Source organism: Symsagittifera roscoffensis, chromosome 1 (genome assembly GCF_963678635.1).
Source record: "Symsagittifera roscoffensis chromosome 1, txSymRosc1.1, whole genome shotgun sequence".
NCBI classification, from domain to species: Eukaryota; Metazoa; Xenacoelomorpha; order Acoela; family Convolutidae; genus Symsagittifera; species Symsagittifera roscoffensis.
Window position 1 is genome coordinate 94,649,744 of NC_087062.1, and position 26,317 is coordinate 94,676,060.

General features: G+C 34.0%; 1 protein-coding gene across 7 annotated transcripts in view; it reads right to left on the reverse strand.

The window, feature by feature from the left end:
* Positions 1 to 26,317, reverse strand: part of LOC134852967 (muscarinic acetylcholine receptor M3-like) — a 71,068-nt gene that overhangs the window by 25,017 nt on the left and 19,734 nt on the right. For 2 of the 7 annotated variants that reach the window (XM_063868904.1, XM_063868862.1), the window contains exon 1: positions 23,173 to 23,620. The exons of 2 other annotated variants lie outside the window; for them this stretch is intronic. The gene's annotated coding sequence lies outside the window, so the exon portion shown is untranslated. Of the gene's footprint in view, positions 1 to 12,938; positions 14,009 to 23,172; positions 23,621 to 26,317 lie in introns of those variants that run through there. 3 more of the 7 variants (XM_063868912.1, XM_063868878.1, XM_063868869.1) reach the window with 2 other exon arrangements.

Here is a 26,317-nt window from a genome sequence, read left to right on the forward strand (position 1 = left end):
ATTTGAAGAAATAAAGAAACTTTTAACTGAACAAATTTCAAACACAATTCCAGACTCAAATCAACCATTTTATGCAATGTGCGATGCTTCGAACTTTGGCATCGGTGCAGCACTATTACAATCACATAATGGTACAAATAAAATGAACCTCATATCAGCAAATTCTCGATTATTCACTCAAGCAGAGCTACGACTCTCAACTCTAATGAGAGAATGTACAGCCATAATATATACACTGACAGAATATGAATTTCTGATACTTGGATCAAAGCATCCAACAGTTTTATTCACAGACCACAAACCCATCATTTTTCTTTTCACACAGAAATCTAACCCAAACCACCGAGTTTACAGATTTCAACTAATTCTAATGAAATTTCCAAACTTACATATAGTTTGGACTGCAGGAAAAAATCTTGCATTACCAGACACCTTAAGTCGAAATACACCACCTGAATTACTTACACGAAAAACAACAGTTGAAATACCCAAAAATATAAAATTCTACCTTGCAGAAAACGAAACATCACCTCGATTAGAATGCAAATATGCAGTTAAAACTGATATTGAACAATCACAAATAAATAATTTACAACATTTCCCACTTTATTTAGATTGTCAAAATAATCATTATGAAGTTGATTTACTTGGAACATCAACCTTCAAACCAATCCCATATTCTCAATGGATAAAAAGTAACACCCAACAAAAACGAACAAAACAACACCTACCTAAGAAAGACCATTTTCCACTAATTGAAAAAGAAGATTTAACTGATAAAATAAATTTATCAGGACCACAAACAAATGATTCAAAATACACAATAAATCAAGTTTTTGACCTTCACGACCCACTTGATACAATACCTTTATCTAAATTCGAAATTGAAAACATTTTTCTCCCTTCAACAGAAACAATTACAATTTCAACACTAAAACAATACCAGAATCTTGACCCAATAATTCGACAACTGAAATCATGGCACAAATATAAAACTAAACCTATCAAAGCAGATTCAACCATTCTAGGAAACAAAACACTCCTCCGATACTTTCGCAAATTTAACAACACAACAATTAACGAAAATACAGACCTTTTAGAGTATAACCTGAATGAATCTACAGTTCCATGTCTCCCTATAAGTATGATTCTTATAGCTTTTAATATTTCACATACACAAAATATTAAAGGACACTCTGGATCAGAAAAAACATATTCAAATTTTATACAAAATTTTTACTTCCCAAATGCACCAATTTGGATAAAAGTACTATGCAATGATTGTATAGTATGTCAACTAAATAAACCTTACCCAAATCAAAAACAAATAGCACAGAAACAAGATTTTAAAGGACAAAGTTTGTACTTTAATCACCGTATCTCATTTGATACTAAAGGACCAATTTCACCCTCATCAGAAGGAAACTCCTACATTATGGTAATTGTTGACGCATTTACACATTATGTAGCACTTAACCCAGTACCACATTGTAATGCTTATTACGCATATACAACACTCTATGAACACTGGATAGCAAAATTTGGACTACCAGAAATTTTAGTCACAGACAATGGTACAGAATTTATAAATAATGAAATAATAACACTATGTCATTTATACAACATTAAACACAAACCACGTACATCTCATGCACCTTGGACAAACGGCTTAGTCGAAGGTATGAACCGTTCACTACAAGAATATCTTAGATGTATCATCAACGGAAATGATACAAAATATACCGAATGGTCAGCAGATGTAAAATTATTTCCCTTAGCATATAATTCACAAATCACGACAACTTTAGGAATGTCACCATACGAAATGGTTTTTAACCAAAAGCCACGCAAACCAATAATGTTTACAGCAAATTCTCATAAAAACGCACAAGGTTATTGTCAACCAAATAAAGACTCAATTTGTTATAACCTCCCATTACATACGCACGATGAAGATCATTTTCATCACCCACAAATTCTTAAATTAGCCTCCGGTACACACACCGAATGGATTTTAAATAGAGATAAGAAACACAATGAAATTTACCAAAAAATAACGAAAAAGTTATTACAAAGACAAAACATAAATGAACAAATCAATTCACGTTTTACACCAGCTTCCGATTTAAAAATTGCAACATTTGTTTTAATACCTAATTTTAATACTCAAAAAGGAATTTCTAAAAAATTACAACCCCTCCGAAAAGGACCCTACCAAATAATTGCAAAACCCACTGATGTCACATATAAAATTACCGACTCCAATAAAAAAGAAATCGTTCAGCACCGAAACAACCTATTACCTTACTACCCAAAAGAATACGCACTCCGCGAACTAACCCAATTATATTCCTTCACAGGATTAAAAATAGTTCAAAACGAACCACATCTGAAAAATACAGAACAAAATGATAACCCCACCGAAAATCAAAACACAAAACCAACCGCTACCAAAAGCACTACAAAAAATCTAGACCATAAAGAATCCCAAAAGCAAAGAAAAAATAGAAAAATGACAGAACAAATAATACCCCAAGAAGAAATAGACAAATCTGAACATAGAAAAACAACAAGACTCCGAAATCAACCACGTAAAAACTACAAAATGTTCATCCCTCAATCTAAAATATTAAAGAAAGTAGAATTTAAAAAGTAATTTTAAGATTTTATACTTCACAATCTTGAAACCTCCGTAACAGTTTTCATTTCATTTTTTCAAAATAACATGCTCACAAGTACGCAATAATTCTAGTTCAAAATAGACCAATAGGATTCATCCAATCCGCCACTTTCTCTAACTCAAACTAAGATCAATTAGACGAATAATCTAGAACTCCAGGCACATCTCTAACTATAACTTTACAACCTCCAGGTCAAAAATAAGCAAACCACTCCAACTTGACAGCTAAAATAAATATCACCATAATACCGTACCCCTCCCTTATCTAATAACCCAAAGATCAACAATATTTCCCCAACTCAGACCACGAATACCCCCAAAACAAATTTGATAACTTAGCCTAAAGTAACAAAATGAACATTTTAATTAGCCTAAAGTATAAAAATCTCACCATACCCCGGATCATTTGACAAACAAAAATAAAGAAAAAGACGACCTCCCAGTCACCATGAAAATTGCCCCCAACAATTTTTTACAAAACTCAACCCACTTGTCAAAAAACTAATAAATAATTCGACCACACTAGAAAATCGCCTCAAACAGCAAAAAATATTCGACCAAGAGATCATTTCTTAAATGCTTTTCTCTCAAACAGTTGCTCAAATACTTATAAATTTTAAACATTTTTTTTCAATACTTGAAGCCTTTATAATATTTCTTTTTGATATACTTGAATCTTTTCTAATAATCTTAATCATTTTTTGTAACATTTTTTTAATTTTCTACACTATACTCGAACTATTCCTCCAACTTTCCAAAACCCTTGAATATATCCACAGGTACGATTTTCACAACTTGTCTAAATGATACGAACAATTTTCAGTAGAACTGATATTTTTTTATTGTTTGTAATTTTCATAACATTTTTATCATCCCTCATTTTGACCATATGTAAATGTATAAAGAAAGCAATCATCACATTTGCCCTAGCAACAATTTTTCTAATTATTTTTTTGGAAGAATATTATAATAAACATAAACCTTCCCACTAAAGTAACAATTCAAAAATCCATCAAAAATTGCTACCCAACAGTCACAGAATCAGTCTTCACCGACATCATCCCAAGATAATCCAACACCACCTTCAACTACTCAAAATCCTCAAACATCTACACGAATTTCTTTTCAAGACAATCCATACACTTTTGAAGAACGGCACGCTCGTTTATCTGAACCACTAGAACCAGTTCAACGACAAGCATCTCTAAGTGAACCAACATATAATCTTTACCCAACACTACCACAAGAACTAAGTAGAATACGAAACCTTAGTCAAAACCAAAACACAACAGAAATAAATAGACAAATTATACATCCTCGACGAAATAGAAATTTTCAAACTCCCCGAGTTCATTTTGATATACCTCAATCCCCATCACAAACCACTCCAGAAAACACCACTGGTATATTACCAGAAACCCCTACACTTCTTTCACAACGTAGCACCTCAAGCTTACCATCAGATTACTTAGGTTCAACACCAACATCTGAACAAATACGTGACAATCCTTTTAACCCCCCAAACCAAACATCACGATTTCCATATTGGACTACACATTCATTCACACAAGGTGAACCAAATTTAGTCAATGACCCCATAGATATTTCTACGGATACAACAACATCCTCATCACTACCAGAAACATTATCACTACCATCAACACCATCAATAAGCCAATTTTCACCACTACCCTTTAACTTAAATTTTCCAAATAATCTCGACGCCAGATATCGAGAACAATCATCAATAAATATTCCTTTAAGACTAGATTGGAATACATTCACAGCACCTCCACCATTATTTGGACAACATCAAGAAAGTAACCGCCTTCATAACTGGGCACTTAATAGATTACAATATCGCCAAGATATTCACAACGATATCCGTGATCACAATATTCAAATACTCCAACAAAACAGTTTACAATTAAAGTTTGAAATCACAGTTAAATTAAACAATATTACACAACATCCCTACCCATTAAATCCACCTAACATAACAGCTCAATCATTACCACCACCGTTTATAACTACTGAAGTAATATATAAATACGACAGATACACCAAAAACACAATTGGTTACATTACATTTTATAACCCATACTCAGGATTATCATACACATGTATATTCTAAAATTATTAATTTTTCTCCAACTCTTTTTTCTAGCAACCTCAAATCAAAACATAAACCCTTCCCCTCGTACAGGACCACAAGATTTATTAGTAACACATTACGATTGCGAAGAAAATGAACAAAAAACACTACATAAATATGCAATAAATCAAGTATCACAATGTGAAACAGAACCACAAGCTATAGAAACCACAGATATCATAGCAACACTCTATTCAAAAGCCCGAGCAACAACAGTTACAGGTTATAAATTCACAGCGACATTCTCCGAAAAGAAAGTACATTGTTCACAAGTCTCCAACGGCAACAAAAACCGACTTGACCATGAATCATTCTATCAAAGTAATATAGAACGTCTTTTACATCTCAATCCCGACGATTGTAAAAATGAATTACTTAGACTAAACATCACACAAAATAAAAACTCCCAAAGAAAATTAGTTAATTTTCAAGTTTTTTCAGACTCTGTACATCAATCACAACTTGAAAGACACCAAGGACATATAAAACTAGACGAAAAATACCCGTATAACGGCGCACACGGACGATTAACCTATGACCTACATGATAAACATTGGATACCACACATTGGTATAAATAACCCATCAAACTGCAAAGCAGACACAAAAAATAAAGGATACCAAGAAATAATGTTTTTCGATTGGAAAATACAACTCGAAAAAATACAACTCACACGAGATTTATCTGATAATACAATGATCTATCAAGGAATCCGACTACCTTGTAAAAATGATCAAGGATATTGCGACCCTACAACAAGAACACAAGCAACAATTGTTTGGTTCCCCGAAGATACATGTACAACATTTCAAGTAGCAAAAATACACGCTCGTATGATAAAATTTCACGAAAAATATTTCATACAATCAATTCCTTATGAACAAGTCCATCCATCACGAAAACTAAGTTCCGATTTTAGAAACATAGACAATATAGAAAATAAATTGACACGTTTTCAAATATATCAAGAAACAGAACTTGCATGTAAATACAGGAATCCACTTCACAGAACACAATACTCTGAAATATTAGTTGAATACGAAAAAGGATTCGACATGACCACTGGAAAAGTAAAAATCGACCCATATGCCACAGGTCATCCTCTAAACGAAGGAACATCCTATATACCAGTTAATTTTGAAAAAAGCAACGGACAACCCGGTGGACATCTAAAACCTTATGACACCAGAAGCACACGCTTACAAGAATTATCACTAATGAATACTACATATTTCGGTAATATCCACTATGATATCCATTTGGATATGAAATTAGACTATACAATTAGCCGCATTTTTCAAGAAATGTCACTCTCCGAATTAGAAACACTACACCAACTATGCGAATTAGAACGAACACAAATATTACAATCACTTGCACTAGCAGTATTAAAAATACCCTACGCAGGATACTTATTATCAGGAAATAGATCAAATTTTTTAGACTATGAAGGAAACATCTTATGGTTTTATACTTGTACCAAAAAAGTATCACCACTATACGTTTTTGAAGATAAACGATGTTATAAAAGAATCCCTATCTTTTATAAGAATAAAGTACATTTCGTGGATACACTTTCACGAAGAACCTATTTCTGGGATACCGCAGTCCCATGTGGATCAGAAAATAGCCACAATGTAGTACAACTAAACCCTGATGAAAATAAATATTACCTTCTCACTCCATATCCCACATTAATGCAATCACTCAAAAAATTTTCACCAGAAAGCATTCGCGCTATCGCTCGAAACCCAAATATAGACTTACAATCAATAGGAATATACTCAAAATCAGATATTCAACATCACATTAGAACACAACAATTCCAGGAATTATTAACACAAATGGACACAATACAAAGACAATCAATAGACCAAAATTTACGCAAACTTGCAGAAACCGCAGGATTTGCCGATATCTACACGCAAGACTATAGCGGATATTTTAAAGACATTAAAGATTATATATATCTAAACGGCGAAAAATACCGTCCCCAAGATATATCACCAATTAACATTTTTAGCTTCGTTACACTCAAAAATGAGATCCTTGATTTTCTAGGATGGCCCTACTACATCTTAGAAAAATTGACTATTTTATACGCAATGTTTAACTTTATTGGATTTCTTTTCTCACTCTTAAAAGGAATCTACAATACATGTGCTATACACACACAAGTAAACAGACAAGCAAGCGTAGCACGCATACTCTTTGCAGGATTTTTTGGAATTTTTTCCACATCTATAAACAAAATTCTTTTAGACGCACAAATAAAAGAATATAACACAAAAATAACAACACGACAAAATACATACGACGAAGAACATAACAATGTCGACACACAGCCAACGGCACCACAACTACCACCCCTACCAAATAATCATCCACTATCCCTAGTCCCACGAAATTTTCGAAATTTAGCAATCACACATAATCCAAATTTTCGACTCAATACATCGCAAAGTCCCGTCCAACATATAATGACACATCAATCACAAGATGATAATACTTATGAACAAATTATTGAACAGCCCCATACCACCGCTTTTCAATCTCAAAATAATAATTTTTTTAGCCCACGATGAGCCGCCAACTTGGATCACTACACCGATCAAATTCCCATCCAACCAATCTTACCTCTTCAATCCCAATCATACCACTTTTTGCTTTTCCGCCACCCGATTTTCCATCTAGCAATGTAACATCAGGCATGAATTCCGACACTAACTCACATATTTCAGTTTTATACTCCATCTCACAGCTAAATAACCCGAATATCGAAACCCCCGATGAATTTGCCGACTCAGAACCATCCCCATCCAATAATTTTCATAACCCTTCTAATTTTTCTCAACCTCCTTTTCAACCCATATTGTCCAATAACCCTGACCCAATCACTCCGACACCCTCTTATGCTTCCCAAGTTACCCCAACCTACTCCTCATACCAATCTGACCAATCATCTCATTCTCCAGACACCCCCCGAATCTCCCCAGAGCTAGATAATTTTATTACCCTCCAACAGCAACCCTACCACCTTAACACCCCGACCATAAACCAAATCTCCTCCATTACAATTTCATCCAATCCCCCTACACCCTCTTCAAATTATACTGAATCATTAACACCATCATCCACATCCACTATATCTTCACTAAACACAAATAGAGCTTACCGCACTTTTAAAAGAAAATTCCCCAACCATCCTTTCCCAGCAAAACCAGGAACAGCCCGTGAATACATCAACCACCCCCAGCATACTAACACTAAAGAATTTTTAGCTATCACTTTACCCTCGTTTCCACAATACACCTTAAACACCCCTCACGACGCTAACGAAACACGCAACTTTGTAGATGAATACGTTTTAATGCCCACTCTCTCTTGGACCTCATACTATCATTTCACTAACCCTCTTTGCTTACCCTTATCTAACACTCACATCGATATAGAGCGAAATAAGGACATGCTATATCAACTAACTACACCACTAACCGCTAGACAGTTTACTTACGTTGGATATAAAAAATCACTAAAAACACACACTGCACCTAGAGCTAATGAATATACACTAGAATACTACGATCACAACATCATCAGAGCTAACCAAGATCAATTCTTAGACGACGATCGCTTCGCTAATCCACAAATCACCGAGAAATTTTTCATCAAGACACCATATGTATTTACACTAAACATCTTCGACCGAAAGTTTGATCACATTATTTCAGAAGCACTAACAAACACACAGGCATACGAAAGTTTTAAAGAACGCTTCCAAATCTTTTCACTAACCTTTCATTTCCTTGCACCACACGAAAGAGATTTACACTGCTCACACGATATTATGTTGCGCACTAAACAAACACATACATATAGTTATTATCGCTTCATCCAAAATCACTTTGACCTCCACACACCATCTAGACAACCACACCATCGTTTCCAATTCATCAACTCAAAATACACTTCACCGTATTTCCTAAATTTCACATATTGTATTAAAGACACTAACCTCCATGGTATTCTTCGTAATTATGACCCCATAACCCAAATGTACATTTTCTGCCCCATCACCAAGACCTTCAACGCCGAAGAATCCCGACCCTTCCTTATCCCGCACGAGTTTGTACAGCCTATAGAAATCCCAATTTTAGAATTCATCCACAACACTAAATTTAACCACAAATTATATAACTTAATCCAAAACACACCTTATGAGTTTGCAGTAGGCACTGAAGAACTAACCACTATTAAGGCACTTCAATTGCTTTGGCCACTGCTTCAAACTAAAAATATCATCCGCATTCTAGCTAAACTACTCACAACTTCAGAACTAATTCACGACATCTTCCCCCACGGTTTTTTCCCCGACGACTAACAGGTAAGTATGAATTAAGTAAATATTACTAACTAATTAAAATATTGAAAAAACTCACCATTCTTTATTCATGTTTTCTTTAGATTTTTAGCCTTCATCCTCGATCATCTGAAAAATTCACAAAAGAAAAATAAAAAATAGCAAACTTCTTCAAAACTGTTTAAGACCCTATTAAACTTTTGCACCAACAATTAAAATAAATATAATACCAATGCAGTAAATTAATTTATAAAATTTTCCCCCAAAGCAGTAAATCTAATTATGATGAAAATTTGTATCTTAAAATTCCCCCATAACTAGCAGTAAATTTCCAAATTCTATGCAGTAAATTAATAAAATGCAATTGCAGTACTAACCTTTTGATATTTTCATTCATTCGCACAGAAATTCTATCCACACTCGCACAGCTCGCCCACGAAGAATTGTTTAAAATAATGAATTTCAGTTTCAAGTTTTCACACTCAACAACTCTAACATATAATAACATGTTTCAAACTTTCCTTTAACCCGGTTGGAAAGGAATCATATACTAAACAAAACTAACCAACGCAGCTTACTAAATACCACAAATCATAAAATAACAGCATGACTAAGAAAAGAAAACCAACGGTACCCAAACCGGATTAACCCAGTTTAAAACTGGATAATTTATTCTTTTGAAGACTATTACAAAGTCTTAGAAAGAAATAATAAAACACAAAAAAGTCGAAAGACAAACCCATACCACAAACAATTTGATTTTTGAAAAAAGGACACAACCAACGAAACATAAGAAAAACCACAACAAACCCAACATAAAACGTTGTCACATAACAGGACCCCTCACAAAAACCGCATGAAATCATACTCCCACACCTGGCCTAACCCACCAGGAAGGACGTCCTGAGCATGCTCTATAGCCGGCCTAACCCACCGCGCTACATCCACGCTTTGTGACCACACCTTTATTTTTAATAAGAGCTACTCAAGGGTGAGTAACTCTTCAAAATAACCGAACTAAAACAAAAAGCTTTTGTGAAAACAACTAACTAAAATCATTATTAAAAAATATTAAACTAATAAAAGTTTTATAAAATGTAAAATCACATGATGCAATATATAGATCAGAATACAACACCAAGGACGAACATCAAAAGACAAGACGACCTCACTACACTCGAGAGAGAATGACCAACTACAATCGATATGCCGCTCACAATCACAACTCAAAGGATTTAGAGTACGACTTGACCTCGCAGAAAAGGACTTCATTGAACTAGACCAATGACCACCTCGATGACCCAAGTGTACGTACAGATCCGAGTAACCAGGCATCCCCTCCACGCACAATCTCCACGCCATTCCCAAGCTAGATCAGACACAAAAGAAGTTCTCCCCGAAGAACAGAAAAACCTGACATAGCCAACCATTCTGAAATCAGAATTGGTTTTGTTGCAGAGACTCAGTCGTTGTCACAAGAAGAACACAACGTCTTATGTCTCTAACTCCAGTTTCCTGGAACTTCCTAAACAAAAAGGAAACAAAGAAATATGATGTTCGCCAAATACCAACGTCCATCATCCATCCTTGAATTACAGAAGAACTGTTCTAAAAAACTCTGTAAAACCCGGATGGGTGGAACCTGATCTAAACTATATTTTATGATTGGATAAATTAAATGTTTTACCAATGTAAAGTATTTAATATTAACCAATCATGATCCATCTAACTAACAACCCACTTATTTGTAAGTGCTGAAGTTACTTGTAATTTCAGCACCAGAGAGATTTGAATTTAACTTAGAAATTAGTTGGACTCTCCCGAGCACTTCAGCAGCCGCAATAAACCAGTATACCCTAGATCTATTGAGCCTAGCAGAGACTAGTTAAACAACCTGAGACTAGATAGTATAAGAGTAAGATTAGGATCGGTATTAGACTAAGAAGTTGCACGAATCTATCCGGCCGAAAATAAGATAGCGTGACGAGCAGACGGTGTACCCTATCCGAAATTACTCTATGAGTTATACATACCAGTCATAACTCAATGCTTAGGAAAACCAGGACTTATTAGTCATTCTACTGTGTACAGAATCGGATTTAGGGGCGGGGGTTACTCTTTGGTACTATTTCAAAAAAATGTGGCTGACCGACCCTAAATTTCTCTAAAGGCGCCTTTGTCTCCAATAAATGCAAACTTTGAGAGCGCGCGCAAAAAAAACGCGATTTTTTGGTCAATATTTTTGGGCAAACAGGGATCTTTATATTGATTTGGGAGAGCTCGGTAAATCAATTTAGCCTACCTAAAAAAGGCCGACAAAGTTTTCTAAATTCTCTCCTCCCCCTCGAGAAAATCTTAGATCTGCCCCTGACTATAGAAGATGATGATTCAGCTCAAACTGGAAAAATAAGATTTTAAATTTTTTGACAAACTTTTTGATTTGTTAAATTGGGAAAACATATTACTATTTGCAGTATTTGTTGGTATTCTAGTTTCTGAACAAGGGTATACGCTGATACTTTTGCATTCTATACTCGAGTAACGTTACACGAAAGAGTAGTATACACACCAGCGGATTTCAATGAGAGACGAAAAAGGGAGGCCTTTCTCTCAGGGATTCGAACCCCTGCCGGCCCAAAGGGTCCCCCTTTGTACTATTTTAAAATATCCATTTTTGGTGACGGACCCTAAAATTTTTCTGAAGGCGCCTTGGGCGCCAAAATATACTCATTTTGTCTGGGGAGCGCGCCCCAAAAAAGGCGATTTTTTGGTCATCATTTTCCAAAAATGGCTAAAAACGCCTTTTTTGGCCTGTTTTTTCAAAACTTTAATTGCAGCGCAGAAATATTGGTCAGAATAGTGTCTTTAAAGTGATTTGGGACAGCTTATAAAAGTCGATCAAATTTTCGAAATTTTTTTGAAAATCCCCCCCCCCCGCTCGAGAAAACGCTGGATCCGCCCCAGAGTACACGCAACAAATTAGATCGATATCCTTAATTGTGTTTTGAAAGTTTCACTTGCACATTATCATAACTATTCCTTCAGTTTTTTTGAAAATCGGAACAAAAAGACCAGCTCAAGTTAAATTTGGTCTCAATAAACAATCATTTAGGATGATTTGTCTGGTTCATAAAAAGCACCGTACTTGAAAACACAGAAGAAATAACAGTTTCCGTCTTATTCACTTGTTAACAAGATAATTCAGCTTACTCGGGATCAAATCGGATTGAAGAGCTCGGTTTGTTTTTATCTAGCTTGCTGGGGGATAATCCAGTTTTTTTTGCTGGTCGACAGGTTAAATCTATTTTTGGATTCTTTGTTTTTTAACTAGCAGACTTTCTTATTTAAATTTCCCATTTAAAAGTGAATGGTCACATTTTGAAGCACAAAAGCAGATCATTCTACTTATTTTATTCAGAAATTCAGCAAATATTTAGAAAGGTTTTCAATATGTTAGTAATAACCGGTCCAGGGGCAAACATTAAAAACAAAAATCAAACTTTTCAAACAAAAATGAAGCTTCCATTAAATAATTGAAACGTAAAAGTCAAGTTAAGATAATAAAGACCAAACGAAACAAAAATAAAAGCCGTTTTTTTAACTCGAGATATTTTTCGTCCTTAATTTGCGATGAAATCAAATCCCAAAAATTTTGAGCAGCAACTTCACAGATTTTTGTGTGCGATCTACAGTGTACGATCAACAGAAATCACGATTAGAGGTTAAATTTTGTTTAGATTTACCTTTAACGTTTGTAACCGATTTGATAGCACTCTGTAATAACAAAACTGTAATGGGAGGTAATGAAAATACATGTGCATACGGTTTGGTAATTTCAGGTGGCTAAATAAACTTGAATGAACCAGAGTCATCAATTAGGTCTGATCATCCAACAGGGACGCCAATAAACAAAGATGTTTTTGAATTAGATGCCTTTTATGCTGATTTAATGTTCGTTTTGATGTTGAAATTGGGAGCTTTAAAAAATCTGGATGCAGAAATTGAAACAACCATGTCTCGTTTTGCAAAATTTCAAAGGTGGTAATCTAATCCAAAAATTTAAACATCACTCAAAAGTCACAAACGCCGTCAATATGAGAGAAAAAAAATGTAAAAGTAGGATGAATGAAATCTCATTAAAACGTGAGTCGTTATAAAAATGACATCTTCAACTGTTTTTATAAATATCCTAAAAATGATAGATTGCCGAGGGCATGAACTCGCGCCATTATTTTTTGATTATACTGTTCGCAACACTTGTTATGCAGGTTGCTAAGAGTGTGTAAGAAAGTGACAGGAAACAAATTGGAGACAAGGCAAGTGAAATTTGCCAAGCTTGAGGGTTTCGAAAAAGTTAATTGGAAACTCGATCTGTAGACTAAAGTTGAGTTAGGTTTACCCGATGTAGTGACACAAGTTGAAGGTTTTCTGATATAGGTTAAATAAGCAGAAATTGAGCATAAACAACTACTATTTAAAGCCCACAAGCAAAAGAGGGCTCAATCTTTCAGAGGATCTATTGGTGCAATAAATAACGAGGACTTGGGATCTTAACACAATCAAAGTTTTATGGAACAGAGTACAAATATGGGAATTAAATAATGTTCTGGCTTGTAGCAATTATAAATTGGGAGTTTTCACGTGTAATTCTTCATTTGCGACGTTGGAAGCTGTCTAAATCTGACATAACCCCCCGCCGAGCTTGCTAGAAATTTCCGTCTCAATTTTCGGGAGAGAAAGTCTGCCTGGTTTCGGAATAAAGAAAATCCCTTAATAAATCAGTAATTCGATTTAAAAATTGCCCCCCTAGCAAGCAGAGAAAAAGAAAAGCTTTATCATTAGTGAAAAGATTGACAGTGAAAAACTGGTGCTTATACCATGACAAAAATTTAACAATCAAATCGAGATTTTGCGAATATCTTCAGCGCGAATATCGTCAGCCAATAGTATCTTGCAGTCCGACAAGCTTTAAAGAGTTTCGGGATCAACCCACAATCCACCCCACCCCCTTGCCAATCAATGTCCCCCCGAAGCAAGTATTTTTTAAGAAAACTGTTTCGCTATAAAATATGCTTTTCAAACAAACGCGAAAAATTTAACTTTTCATAGAATTTTTTTAATACCGTTTGTATTTTGATGGGCTACAAAATATTTAAATTGACGTTTTAATGGTGGCGTGTCACGGAGCCGCATACACGGATAGCTGAAAAATAAATTCGTTCCCGGATAGATAAAAAAAATACACTTTGTTCCCGGAGAGCAGAAATGTTTTTTTTTGTTGCTTGACAGCACAGAAACTTCGATTTTCTCAAAGCCAAAAATCAACCGTTGAAAATATTTAACTCTCGTTTGTACCATATGATAAAAAAAAAGGTTCTCTCACATTATAGCCCACACCTTCAAGTAAATTATAGACCTACGAAATGCAGAAACTCTTCAATGAGAGGGGCATTGCTTTCAAACAAAAGAAAAGTCGTTTAACTTTTTTTTATTCGAGCCGAAACAAAATGTGCTTACCGGATAGCCAAAAAAAAACATTGCGTATCAAAATAGTCGTACTTTAATTGCCATCTAATTCCATGAAAACAAAAGTATCACAGAAAAAAAATGTTTTTTTTTTGTTGAATTATTTGTAGCTTAGTTTCAAACATAGTAATGAATCAAGTTAACTTCCTCCTTCAAATATCTGAGCTAAAATCCCTCACTTCAGCGTTCAGTTTAAGTTAAATTTGCTAAAACTGACTAAGCTAAAATCCTTCACTTCAGCGTTCAATTTAAGTTAAATTTGCTAAAACTGAAAACGTTGAAACTTTTAAAGTTAAGACTGAAAACGAAGTTAATATCGTCCCTCTTAACGGCCAGCTTTGGGGGGGGGGGGGGGGGGGGGTGGAGGGTTAACTTGGTCTAGAACGCGCACCGAAGTTTCATGCTCAGATCCATTTTCACTAAAATCTATTCCTTTCAAATCTTTTTTTTATCTCCATGTAACTTCAAAAGTGTCATTTTTTTTGCCATATCGCCATGAAATCTGTTGTTCTCTCGATGGAATTGTAAAGGTGTTTTAAGATAAGTTTTTAAGGTAAATTTACCCTAACTTTTTTTTGAGTGCAGGGAACCGCAGAAAAAATATTTGGACTCACTGGACGTAGAAACTAAATTTTAAAAACAACTAAAGGCACAGCAATTTTTTGAAGTTTTTGAATATATTTGAAGCATTGCGACCATGAATTAACACAAAAGTCATCAGAAAAGAATCAAGTTTGCAATTTTGTCAGGCAGAGTTTTTGAATATATTTGAAGCATCGCGACCATGAATTAAAAGAATAATCATCAGAAAAAAATCAGTTTTGGACGAAAATTTTTTTTTGAGTTCGTGATGGTTTTTAGATCAAAAAAATTTAGAACAATGAGTTGAGGCATCGGAAAGCAGTTAAATCTAAATTCAAGATTGAATCTAAATTCGGGTAGCAGTGGTGAAGTGGTTACGTCTCCGCCTCTCAATCGAAAGGTCGGATGTTCGAGGCCCACCATGATCCGTGCTCGTTGCTTGAGGGTGAGGCAACATTACCCAGCCCAGAAAAATAACCAAAAAAATTGCATGTAGTTCTTAAGCAGGGGCACAACAGCGGTTCGCCGTGATGGTCTGTACAGCTCGTATGTTGGTCCTATCCCTCGTGGATAAATGATCTTATAAGAGCAAGAAAAGAGAAGTGAATTAACAAAAAATGATTTTATCATGAACTTACTCATTTCAAACTACCCTTTCTCAAACTATTCTCACCCCCCCCCCCGTTTTCAAACTTAGTAAGTTGAAAAAATGGCGGGAAGGGCGTAGGGGGAGGAGCTAACAAAACCAACAATTTTTGAAACTTTGAAACCGTTTTACCGTTTTGAAACCAGTTTTTGTGTACTTTTTGATCAACATCTTTCAGATCGAATTCGTGAGAGTTACATACGGCAGAGGGTGGCAAAGTCTTGAAGGAAAATAACGGGAAACACAATTTAAGGACTTAAAAAGATTTGTGAGAAAAAAGTCAAAAAATTGTGAAGAGAAAAAAGAGAAAACAAAATAATAATTTCCAGAAAATTTATTTTACTGTTAATAACTGAATTTCTGTTTTGCGGAAGTAACGCTCAAGTTTTGAACTTACTTTGTCATTTTTTTCTTGAACCTACTTTGTACTTTCACTTTAAAAATGTTTAAACATGACTGACTAATTTTAAAAAAAACGGATACTAATCCAGGTTAACATATTATAAACGATTTTAATAAATTTTATTGTTTAAAACAGTTTTATAAGAACATAATTTAAACAATTCTAATTGATTGTTTTTGAATTTAATAGAAACAAGCAAGGAAAACCAAATAAATTGATTAATTTTGCGCCATGAGCAAATATTTGCCTGACGATAGGTTATATTCGTAGAAAGGCTGTGCGGGATTGACGAACTTGCCTCTTTAATCATATTTTGTTGTGTTGTTGATTACCTCAACCATTTTTAGAAATTGTATGAAAATTGTATGACAAGCATTTTCCCACACACTTGATGTATGGAATTGTATGATAAGCATTTTCGGTGTATGGAGGTCAACCCGGGGTTCTTGTTTTTTTTTCGTCTGTCCAACAATGCAGCTCTGTGGTTACTCACCATTTGAATTCGGTTTCGATAATTAAATCTAATATTCAACCTTTTTAACTGTTCTCAAAGTTATCGTGTGAAAAAATCGTATTTTATCCCCTAAACTGATTTGTAGAGGGAGTGATTGGACAATTGATCCAGGTTTCGCCGACAGGCCATGAAGAAAAACGTCGTAAGCCAATCAGAATCGGGAAAAGAACATGCATACTTCGAAAGCGTGTTTTCTCACCTCGATCCTGATTGGCTTCCGATTTGTCTACTATATGTCGTTTTCTACTTTTTGACCGCAATCCGTTTAAGGCATGCTTTCTGATAATTCATGTGTCAAGTTGACAAGTTGAGTTGAGTAAGCTTTGTAATTGTTCCAACCATTGAAAATGAATGGGAACTTTGTATTCGGGTGTGTGTTAGTCTTTTTTTGTTTTCCACATAAAATTAGGTACCACAAATAATAACCGGAATAGTTCGAGTGATTTAAGATATTAAAAATTGTTTTCGAATTGGCCTTTTTTTTACTATGGCTGTCGAATTTTCTTTTGTTCTACATTTTCGTTAAGATCATTTTATCATACCACGCAGTAATAACGACACTAATCTGGAAATTTTATAAAGTTTTTGTAAGACTATTGTCGGAACATTCTGTGATACTTTGTACTAGTAGCGGATTTAGGGGGGACCGGGGGCGGACGCCCCCCCCCCTCAGAGATTCGACCCCCTGCCGACTCAAAGGGTCCCCCCTTCACACTATTTTGAGACATCCATTTTTGGCTGACTGACCTTAAGATTTTTCTAAAGGCGCCTTTGGCGCCAATATATACTAATTTTGAGAGGGGAGCGCGCTCCGAAAAAACTCGATTTTTTGGTCGAAATTTTCCAAAAAGTGCCTAAAAACGCCTTTTTTTGACCTTTTTTCAACATTTGCCTGCGACGCAGAAAATTTTATCAAATTAGGGTCTTTAAAGGGGTTTGGGAGAGCTCAGAAAACTTCGAAAATCCGCCACCCCCCCTCGAGAAATTCCTAGATCCGCGCCTGCTTTGTACAGTAACTGGCTATTCTTATTATATATTGAAAAATCTGCTCATTTTGTCATAGGTTCAAGCTCCACTTTCAGTCATTTTTTAAAATTGACATCCTTTGAAAGTAAAAAGAAATCTTTGACAACTTAAAGATTACATTAAGAAATTTTACGGGAAATATAGAGAAAGTTCTCTACGCTTCCTTATTAAAACAACATGTAATAAATTATAACCAGAGCATGTGTATTTAGACTCTGTAGGGCTTTCCAAGTCGCTTTTGGGTAACGCGGCGTATTTGAAATTGGGGTTGGATAAATTTCAAGTGAGAGGGAAAGAGCTTGTTGACTTTTTGGTGATCCACTCAACACCTGCTGGCCGATTAAGTCAAGCCTGATTAATAAGATCTGACCCGGAGGGAAAAACACGTCAAAGGAACTGAAGTGTTTTCGAGACAATCAAATTAGCCGCACAGAAACAACATTTTCTAGGAAATAGTATAATAGTGAACAAACAAACGAAAATATAGCTGATGATTTGAACTAATACCATCCTAAAATTTATATCCAGATAAGCAAAAATTATTTTAATATGATAAATCTTTGAAGTGTAATAATTATCTTTTCACGAGACAATGACTACATGTTATCAAAAGTGCTCTGTGGGTGTCGAAACTCAGCTTCAAATAAAATAGAAAATAAAAAATAGTTAAATAAAAATTGAATAAACCTAATCTCGGTAAAACCCTGCGTGCTAAAATATGGTACAAACCGCATTTAGTCCTATTCATACAATGAATACGGCAATAATTTTTTGGTGGCCATCAAGCTGGTTTTATAACAGTTCGAATCTGATTTTTTTTATGGGCTACTTATATGCGAAATAAATGGAAATTTCCGAATAATCAGGAAGGGATCAAGGATTTTCCCCAGGAAATTGATGTATACCAGATAAAAAACGTTTTAGATAGCGCGCTTTCCCAAAGGAACGTTGGTTAGTGTTATCGAATTGTCGTTATGATTTTGATTTTAAAAGATACAAGTCTTCAAAAGCCAACTTTGAACAGAAATTTAGAAAAGTGGCTCTTATCTGCTTTCAAGCCTTCAAATCGTTCGTTAAACAACAAAATGACTGCTTGCGTCAACGCGAAGGCCCTGAAATTCACAGTGCGAAAATTGATAATATGCACGAAATGGAAAATGCTTTTTTTCGTTTTTTAATCACACTTCAAGCGCCTTATAAAGAGTAAAATTATATACATATATTTTGCGCCTGGTAACGCATTAACCATGTAGATTGGTTTAATTTTTTTGAGTACGTTTTATTAGTGCCCAAAAAATGAGCTTTAATTATCTCTACTTGAATTATAGTAGCCAAAGAAATCTTAATTTCAATCCGCCATAACTTACACAAAATAGCTGCCTATGTGAGTTTTGTTTTTGATTTAGAGTTTCGGACATCAATATTTTTCAGATAGTACGAAAAAATAGGATTCAAAATGACTATTTGAAAAGTTGACTATTTGAGAAAAAAAAAGTATCGGTGGGCAAATTTTTCGCCTTTCTCTCTTCTGAGTTAGGTCCGATGTGGTTAACTCATAGAGTAATTTCGGATAGGGTACACCGTCTGCTCGTCACGCTATCTTATTTTCGGCCGGATAGATTCGTGCAACTTCTTAGTCTAATACCGATCCTAATCTTACTCTTATACTTTCTAGTCTCAGGGTGTTTAACTAGTCTCTGCTAGGCTCAATAGATCTAGGGTATACTGGTTTGTTGCGGCTGCTGAAGTTCTCTTGGAGAGACAACTAATTTCTAAGTTAAATTCAAATCTCTCTGGTGCTGAAATTACAAGTAATTTCAGCACTTACAAATAAGTGGGTTGTTAGTTAGATGGATCATGATTGGTTAATATTAAATACTTTACAGTGGTAAAATATCTAATTTATCCAATCATAAAATGTAGTTTAGATCAGGTTCCACTTCGAAATTTTGCATTCGTACAAAAGTGTAGCCATATCTTGTTAACACAGAGCTAAGCACTGCGTAGAGTTATGCATTAACAATTGAAAAAGCACATGCTATTTCATGCTGCTTGTATATTTAATTTAATGGTGTATTTAGAAAAGTTTAAAAGTAATTTTTTTTGCAGATTTTCTTGAAAATCTGACCCAAACTGTAAACAATACACAATGAAAAAATCTGCCTGCATCAACGTAATTTTAAGTCAAAAAAGTTTGCCTGAAGTCAACTTGAAACAATTTCTCAAACGCCATAAGTTAACCGCAACCTGATCGTATATCACACAAAGCCACAAATGTTCCGACTGCCCTTAAATTATATCAAAATGAATCAAAATTTAAACAAAAATTGCTTAAACTTGAGTCATTTACGGATTCAATGTGACTCGATCGAACCCCACATCTTGGATTGAATACCAGGATCGAACCCCACATTTTGTTATTTTAAAGCAGGTCTATTTCTCTCAAATTGTCTAAACAATTGCGTTCAAAGGAGGCTGATTAAAAAGTTAACATTTGAAAAAGAGCCACCTTGAGTAAAAAAAAGAGCCACTTTGCACTTCCTATTTTTTCACATATTTTTTTTCAACAGAAGCAGGTTCATCAGATATGACAGAAAAAAATTGTCGTGTTTCAAATCGTGATCGCTCAACTAATAATTTTTAATTTGAAACTGTTAACAATGGTGAAATTGGTCAAGTTTGCAAATAAAACATTAATTACCCGCACTCAGTAAAAAGAGAAAATAATAGATTATAATGGATTTTTACTGTCAGTCTCCATAAATTTCAAAAAAAAGAGATTGTAATCGATTAAAAATGTATTATAGTGTTACTATTTTTCGAAACAAAAAAACCCATTATAATCGATTATTTTTTGAAAAGAAAATTAATTCTGAAATTTTATTGAATTATAATCCATTTTAATCGATTATACTCCATTTTTGTTCAAAAAACGTCATTGCTTCATTTCGTTTTATTTTTGTTTTGTTTTGAGTGCTTTTCAGTTGGTTTCTTTTCTTACTGTTTACTGTTAGCTTTTATACTGTTTACTGCAAGGACTGATTTAGGGGGGACGCCTTTTTTCAGGTATTCGACCCCCTGCCTACCCAAAGGGTTCCCCCTTTATACTGTTTTGAGATATCCATAATTGGTGACGGACCCTTTGGCCTTTGGCGCCAATAAAAACTAATTTTGAGGGGGAGCGCGCGCAAAAAAAAGTCGATTTTTTGGTGAAATTTGTCCAAAAAAAGCTTAAAAAAGCCGTTTTTGGCTTGTTTCTTCAAAATTTTGCCTCCGGCGCACCACACTTGGCCAAAACAGGGTCTTTTAAGAGCTTTGGGAGGGCTCGGAAAATCAATTTGGTCGACTTAAAAAAAGGTCGATAAAACTTTTGAAAATTTTTTAAAAATCCGCCTCCACCTTTCGAGAAAATCTTATATCCGCCCCTGGTTTACTGATTTCGTACTTTGTACTGATTTTTACTGGGTTTTAATGCAAAATAGCTAAATTATAATCTATTATATTTCATTTTTCTTGCAAAATAAGATTTTGATAGAAAAAGGGATTATAATCTATTATAATAGATTATAAGAGATTATAAGGAATTATAGGAGATTATAAGACATTTTCGGAAAAATTATAATCTATTATAATTTATTCTATTTTTTTAAATTTTCACCAAAAAATTTATCATCAAATGGATTATAAATTGTTTAAACCTCTAAAATTGGCGCTTATATTTAATTATAATTTTGTTAAAAGTACGATTATAATTATAATATAATCGATTATTTTCTCTTTTTACTGAGTGCGGGTAGGTCGAATTTGTTTTCAAGCTGGATCATTGCAGGAAGCAGTGGTAAAATCTTCGCCTTCGAGACCTTCCGTGATTTCCTTGAATGCTTGAGAGTGAATCAACGTTCCCGGGTTGACCTCCATAGACCGAAAATGCTAATCATACAATTTCATACACTTAGTCTATGGAAAAATGCTAGTCATACAAATTTCATACATTTTTGCAAAATGAGTTTAATCGAATTTCAAAGGTATTTTATAGTTGTTTTGGTATCGAAATTGGTATCTTTTCATGAAAAAAAGGGGAAAAAATGGTATAAAAAATGCTAATCATACAATTTCCATTTATGGAAATTGTATGATTAGCATTTTTTTTAAAAACAATTTTCAAAAAAAAAGCTTTGAACAATCAATTCAACTGCTGGCAAAACATTTAAGCGTTTTTTGGGCTGCTACAATTGAAAACTTTGACTTTTTTTATTTTTGTTTTCTGAAAACAAACACTAGTCATACAATTTCCATATATGGAAATTGTATGACTAGCATTTTTTTGATGGCGACGACAAAAAATTTTCGACGACAAAGTATTTTTGAAATTGCCCCCAAAATTTTTTTGTGTTTTTTCAATCGCAAACTGATTTTCGTATTCAAACAAGCAATTTTTGAAAAACAAAGTTTTGCATGCAAAATTTAATTTTTTGTGTGTATAACGTAGTCCTGGATATACTAATATTGGATTTTTTTTTTCTTTTCTCTTCATAATTTTTTTCAAAAACGCTTAAAACTCCTCTTTCTTTTTTATGACAAGTTTTTGTATGCCTTGATCAACGTCTGGTAATTTAAAAATTCTAATTTTAGAAATAATCATCTTTGAAAATTATTGCCAAAATTTAAAAGTTCATTACTTTCGTTATATTATTTGTGTTAGACAGAAGTAACAAACATCAGGCTGTTTCTAATGCCTTTTTAATGCGAGACGGCCAAACCTTTGGTTACTACGTTTGAGTAATCAAGGTTTATGTCATTTGTGTTCGGTTACGAACACAACCAAAAAATTTTGAGTAATTAAAATGTAAAAAATCAAAATTTTTGGTTTCTGGAAAAATGCTAGTCATACAATTGCCATATATGAAAAAAATACTAATCATAGACCTTTCATGCAATTTTCTGTACGTAAGGAATTGCATGGAAAGTGTATGACTAGCATTTTTCCATATATGGAAATTGTATGACTAGTATTTTTGGTCATCCCGGGTTACTCAGCCCAGAAAAATGACCAAAAAATCTGCAATTTTTTCTTAAGCGGTACCTTATCAGCGCTTCTAAGCAAGAAGCTGCTCACCTTGTATGCTGGTCAATTCCTTGGTGGCTATATTATCTCAAAGCCTAATATATTGTTTGTTTTTCTTCTCGAATGGTCTTTAAGGTGATTGAAGAAAAGAACAAAATCTCGAAACATACTTTTTTGATCACTCCAGTGGTGTGTTAATTTTAGAAGCTACTTACGATCTGAATATAGTTGACTTCAACTCAAGAGTAAGATCGAATGTAGTATTCGGAACTGTAAAAGATTTGAAGGAGACTGCAATATATAAAATAAATGTTTTTGGGAAATTGTATTGACCCAGTTGGAAACCCCGCCAAACAGTTAATAATATAAGTCTGGATTAGAGCTTTGAGTACGACGTTTCATGAAATGATAGACCATTTTCAATCTTTGGTTATTTAGCTAGAGGAGTATGTTAAACAAGAGGCTTCTCCTTGTTTCGAGATAAGCCAAAGTTAACCAAGTCAATTACTTGAATGTCGTCAAATACGTTGTTGATAATCTCATAACGTAATCCTTTTATAAATCATCTGCTGAATAGAGAATTGAATGTAAGTTGTTGCTCCCACCAAAGAGGGCGAGGCCGACCTCTGAACTCGAAACTGTTTTTTTTTTCACGTAAATCGAAGTCAGATAGAAATGAGTGTAGTGTGTACATTGAAACCCTTTCACTCGTAATCAAACTTGCAATCAAAGACGTGCAATCAGACTTGCAATTGTGTCGAAAAAACAAACAGTTAATTTTGTTATAATTATATCAAAAGCGCTAATTAAGGACTAACTAGATTAAGCAGACAGCAAACATATTCAAGATTAAGCCAATAATTGTATGGTTTTTGAACTTGTTTATATAAAACTGGGGGCCTAGGAAATTAGACGAAAAGCAAATTAGACGTGACCAACAAAAACGAATTTAGACGTCGATGCAAAATTACAAATATGGGAAATTAGACGTTCTGTTTTTGTATTGTTTGTGTCTGAAATTTGTTTACCGACTACAATTAACGGCTCTTTTCCAGTTCCCCCATTTCAAATTCAATTTTGAAAAGTCTATTTAACGTTGTCATAATGCAATGAAATTTGGCGTGGTGACTACTTTGAACAGATTTGTTCTTCATGCTTTACAGCGTAACATCACGCGCTTAGCCGTAATAACACGTAAAACAAACATAAAACTCGGTATTTTGAAAGGGGGGAACTGGAAAAGAGCCCAATTAACTTTCGTTCAGCTTTCTTAAATGTAAATCAACTTTTCACATGCCGCAATTTTCACATGCCGCATTTTTCACATGCCAAAACTGTATAATTTATGCATTTCAAAAATGTTTTATAATCTTGAGATTAACATTTTATAAATCAATTGAGATAAATATTTTGATATGCAATGGGATCAAATATTATTTTTGTGATTATGAAAACTTGTTTTAAGCAATAAATTTTGTTAGCCCTTTGCTTTCCGTCTAAAATGCTAGTTTTGCAAAAATAATTTAACGTCTAAATTCGTTTTTGTTGGTCACGTCTAATTTGCTTATCGTCTAATTTCCTAGCCCCCATAAAACTGTGCTAGGCAATAGTAGCTCACTTGCAGTGAGCCAAGCACTCTCATACAATTATGCCAATGAAACTTTTTTAAGTATATAAAACAAAACTTGTATCGGATTGAGTCTTTTAAAATTTTATTGAATGTTTTTCCTTCATAATTTGATTTTTGAAATGGTAGAAAAAAATGTCACAATTTGATTTTTGAAATGTTTTTTCAAAAATTTCTATCTGTGTTTTGATTAATTTCATGCAACTTAATTTTACTAAGTCATTATAAAGAAACCACTTTGTTTTCAGAGCCCAGCAGAGAAGTTTGAAAGGTCAGTTTAAACGCTTATTTTGGTCAAAACTATTGAAAAAGCGCCAATTTTTCATACTTTGCATATGCATGCAACATTTTTGAAAATTTTGTTCATTGTAAATTTTGAAAGACCTCAATCAATTGATTTTCTGAGTTCCAAAAAAGGAAAAGAATCCTATACAGGATATAAAAGTAAATACTCATAGAGTAAAATATTCTAATATAAATATAGATGTTCAAGCATCAAATTCAGCAGAAAAATGGTAAAATATTTAAGAAAAAAAGACCGTACGTATATCTAGGGCCAAACCTTGAATGTACAAACTGCACTAAGGCCAACTAAAAACTTTTTGGTTGAAAAGTTGACAAAATTGTTAGTAAGAAAAGAAAAACAAGTTTTTTTTGTCAATTTTTTCCTCAATTAATTCCACGCACGCTAATGTAAACTACAAAGGAGCGCCTCAAATTCTATCAATAAGACCAAATGACTTGTTGATCAAATATAATAATCCCAAGTTGGCAATTTTCGAGCATCTGTTTTTTATTTTAAAAAAAATCACATGTCTTGAGCTCCAGAAAACAATAACTCTTAGATGGTATAGAAAAAACCGCTGAAAAATCTAGGGTAAAAAGTCGAAAACTTTTTGAATACAAAAACCACCCCAAGCTTAAATTTGCCGCTTTTGCTTAGAAAGTTGGAACCAAAAAAAATGCAATGCTTAATCATTTGCTACTTGAACAAGAAGCTTATGGTTTTGATTTATAAATTTATAATAGTTCCGACTTTTTTGTTTTTCTTGATTAGCCTATTAATCTATATTTTCATTAAAAACACAAAATAGTTGGACGAAAAACTGTTTCATTGCAGTGCAATAATACCGAAGTACCACAGTGCCGAATATCAAAATCTTGTTTAACAGTGCCAAAAGTTATCTTGATTTCTGGTTTTACTCATCCCAAATCACTGAGAGGTATTTATATTTAAATGGATGGAAGTCAGAAAAAAAACAAAAAATGCAGTTCAATTTGATGCCAATTTTTAAACAAGCAAATGTTTTCCAAGGGCGGCGTCATAAATTTTTCTGAACACAAAATTAACTCAGCAAACTGTCAAATTTTCTTCTCGGCTTCGCTCCAAGACAAAACTGTAGTAACGCAAAAAGCCAGCAATTCACAAAAAACTCCAAATTCACCAATATGATCAGATTTTGAAATTTTTGAACACATCGGAAGTATTTTACTTCTGCACTGGTGAACGCCTTAGTTTCAATTTTAGCAAATAGCAAATTCATAATGTTTCAAATCATCGCGCAACATATTTCGTCTTTTTGAAGTTTGAAGCGTAAATGGCATATGAAAACATTCCAAATTGAACTACGGCAAACTGTGTGCTATGATTTTCACGTTGCCTTTTATAATTGTGGGTAATTAAATTGAAAAACTAAAATGAAATCTTCTTGCTCATTTTCAACATTATTTAA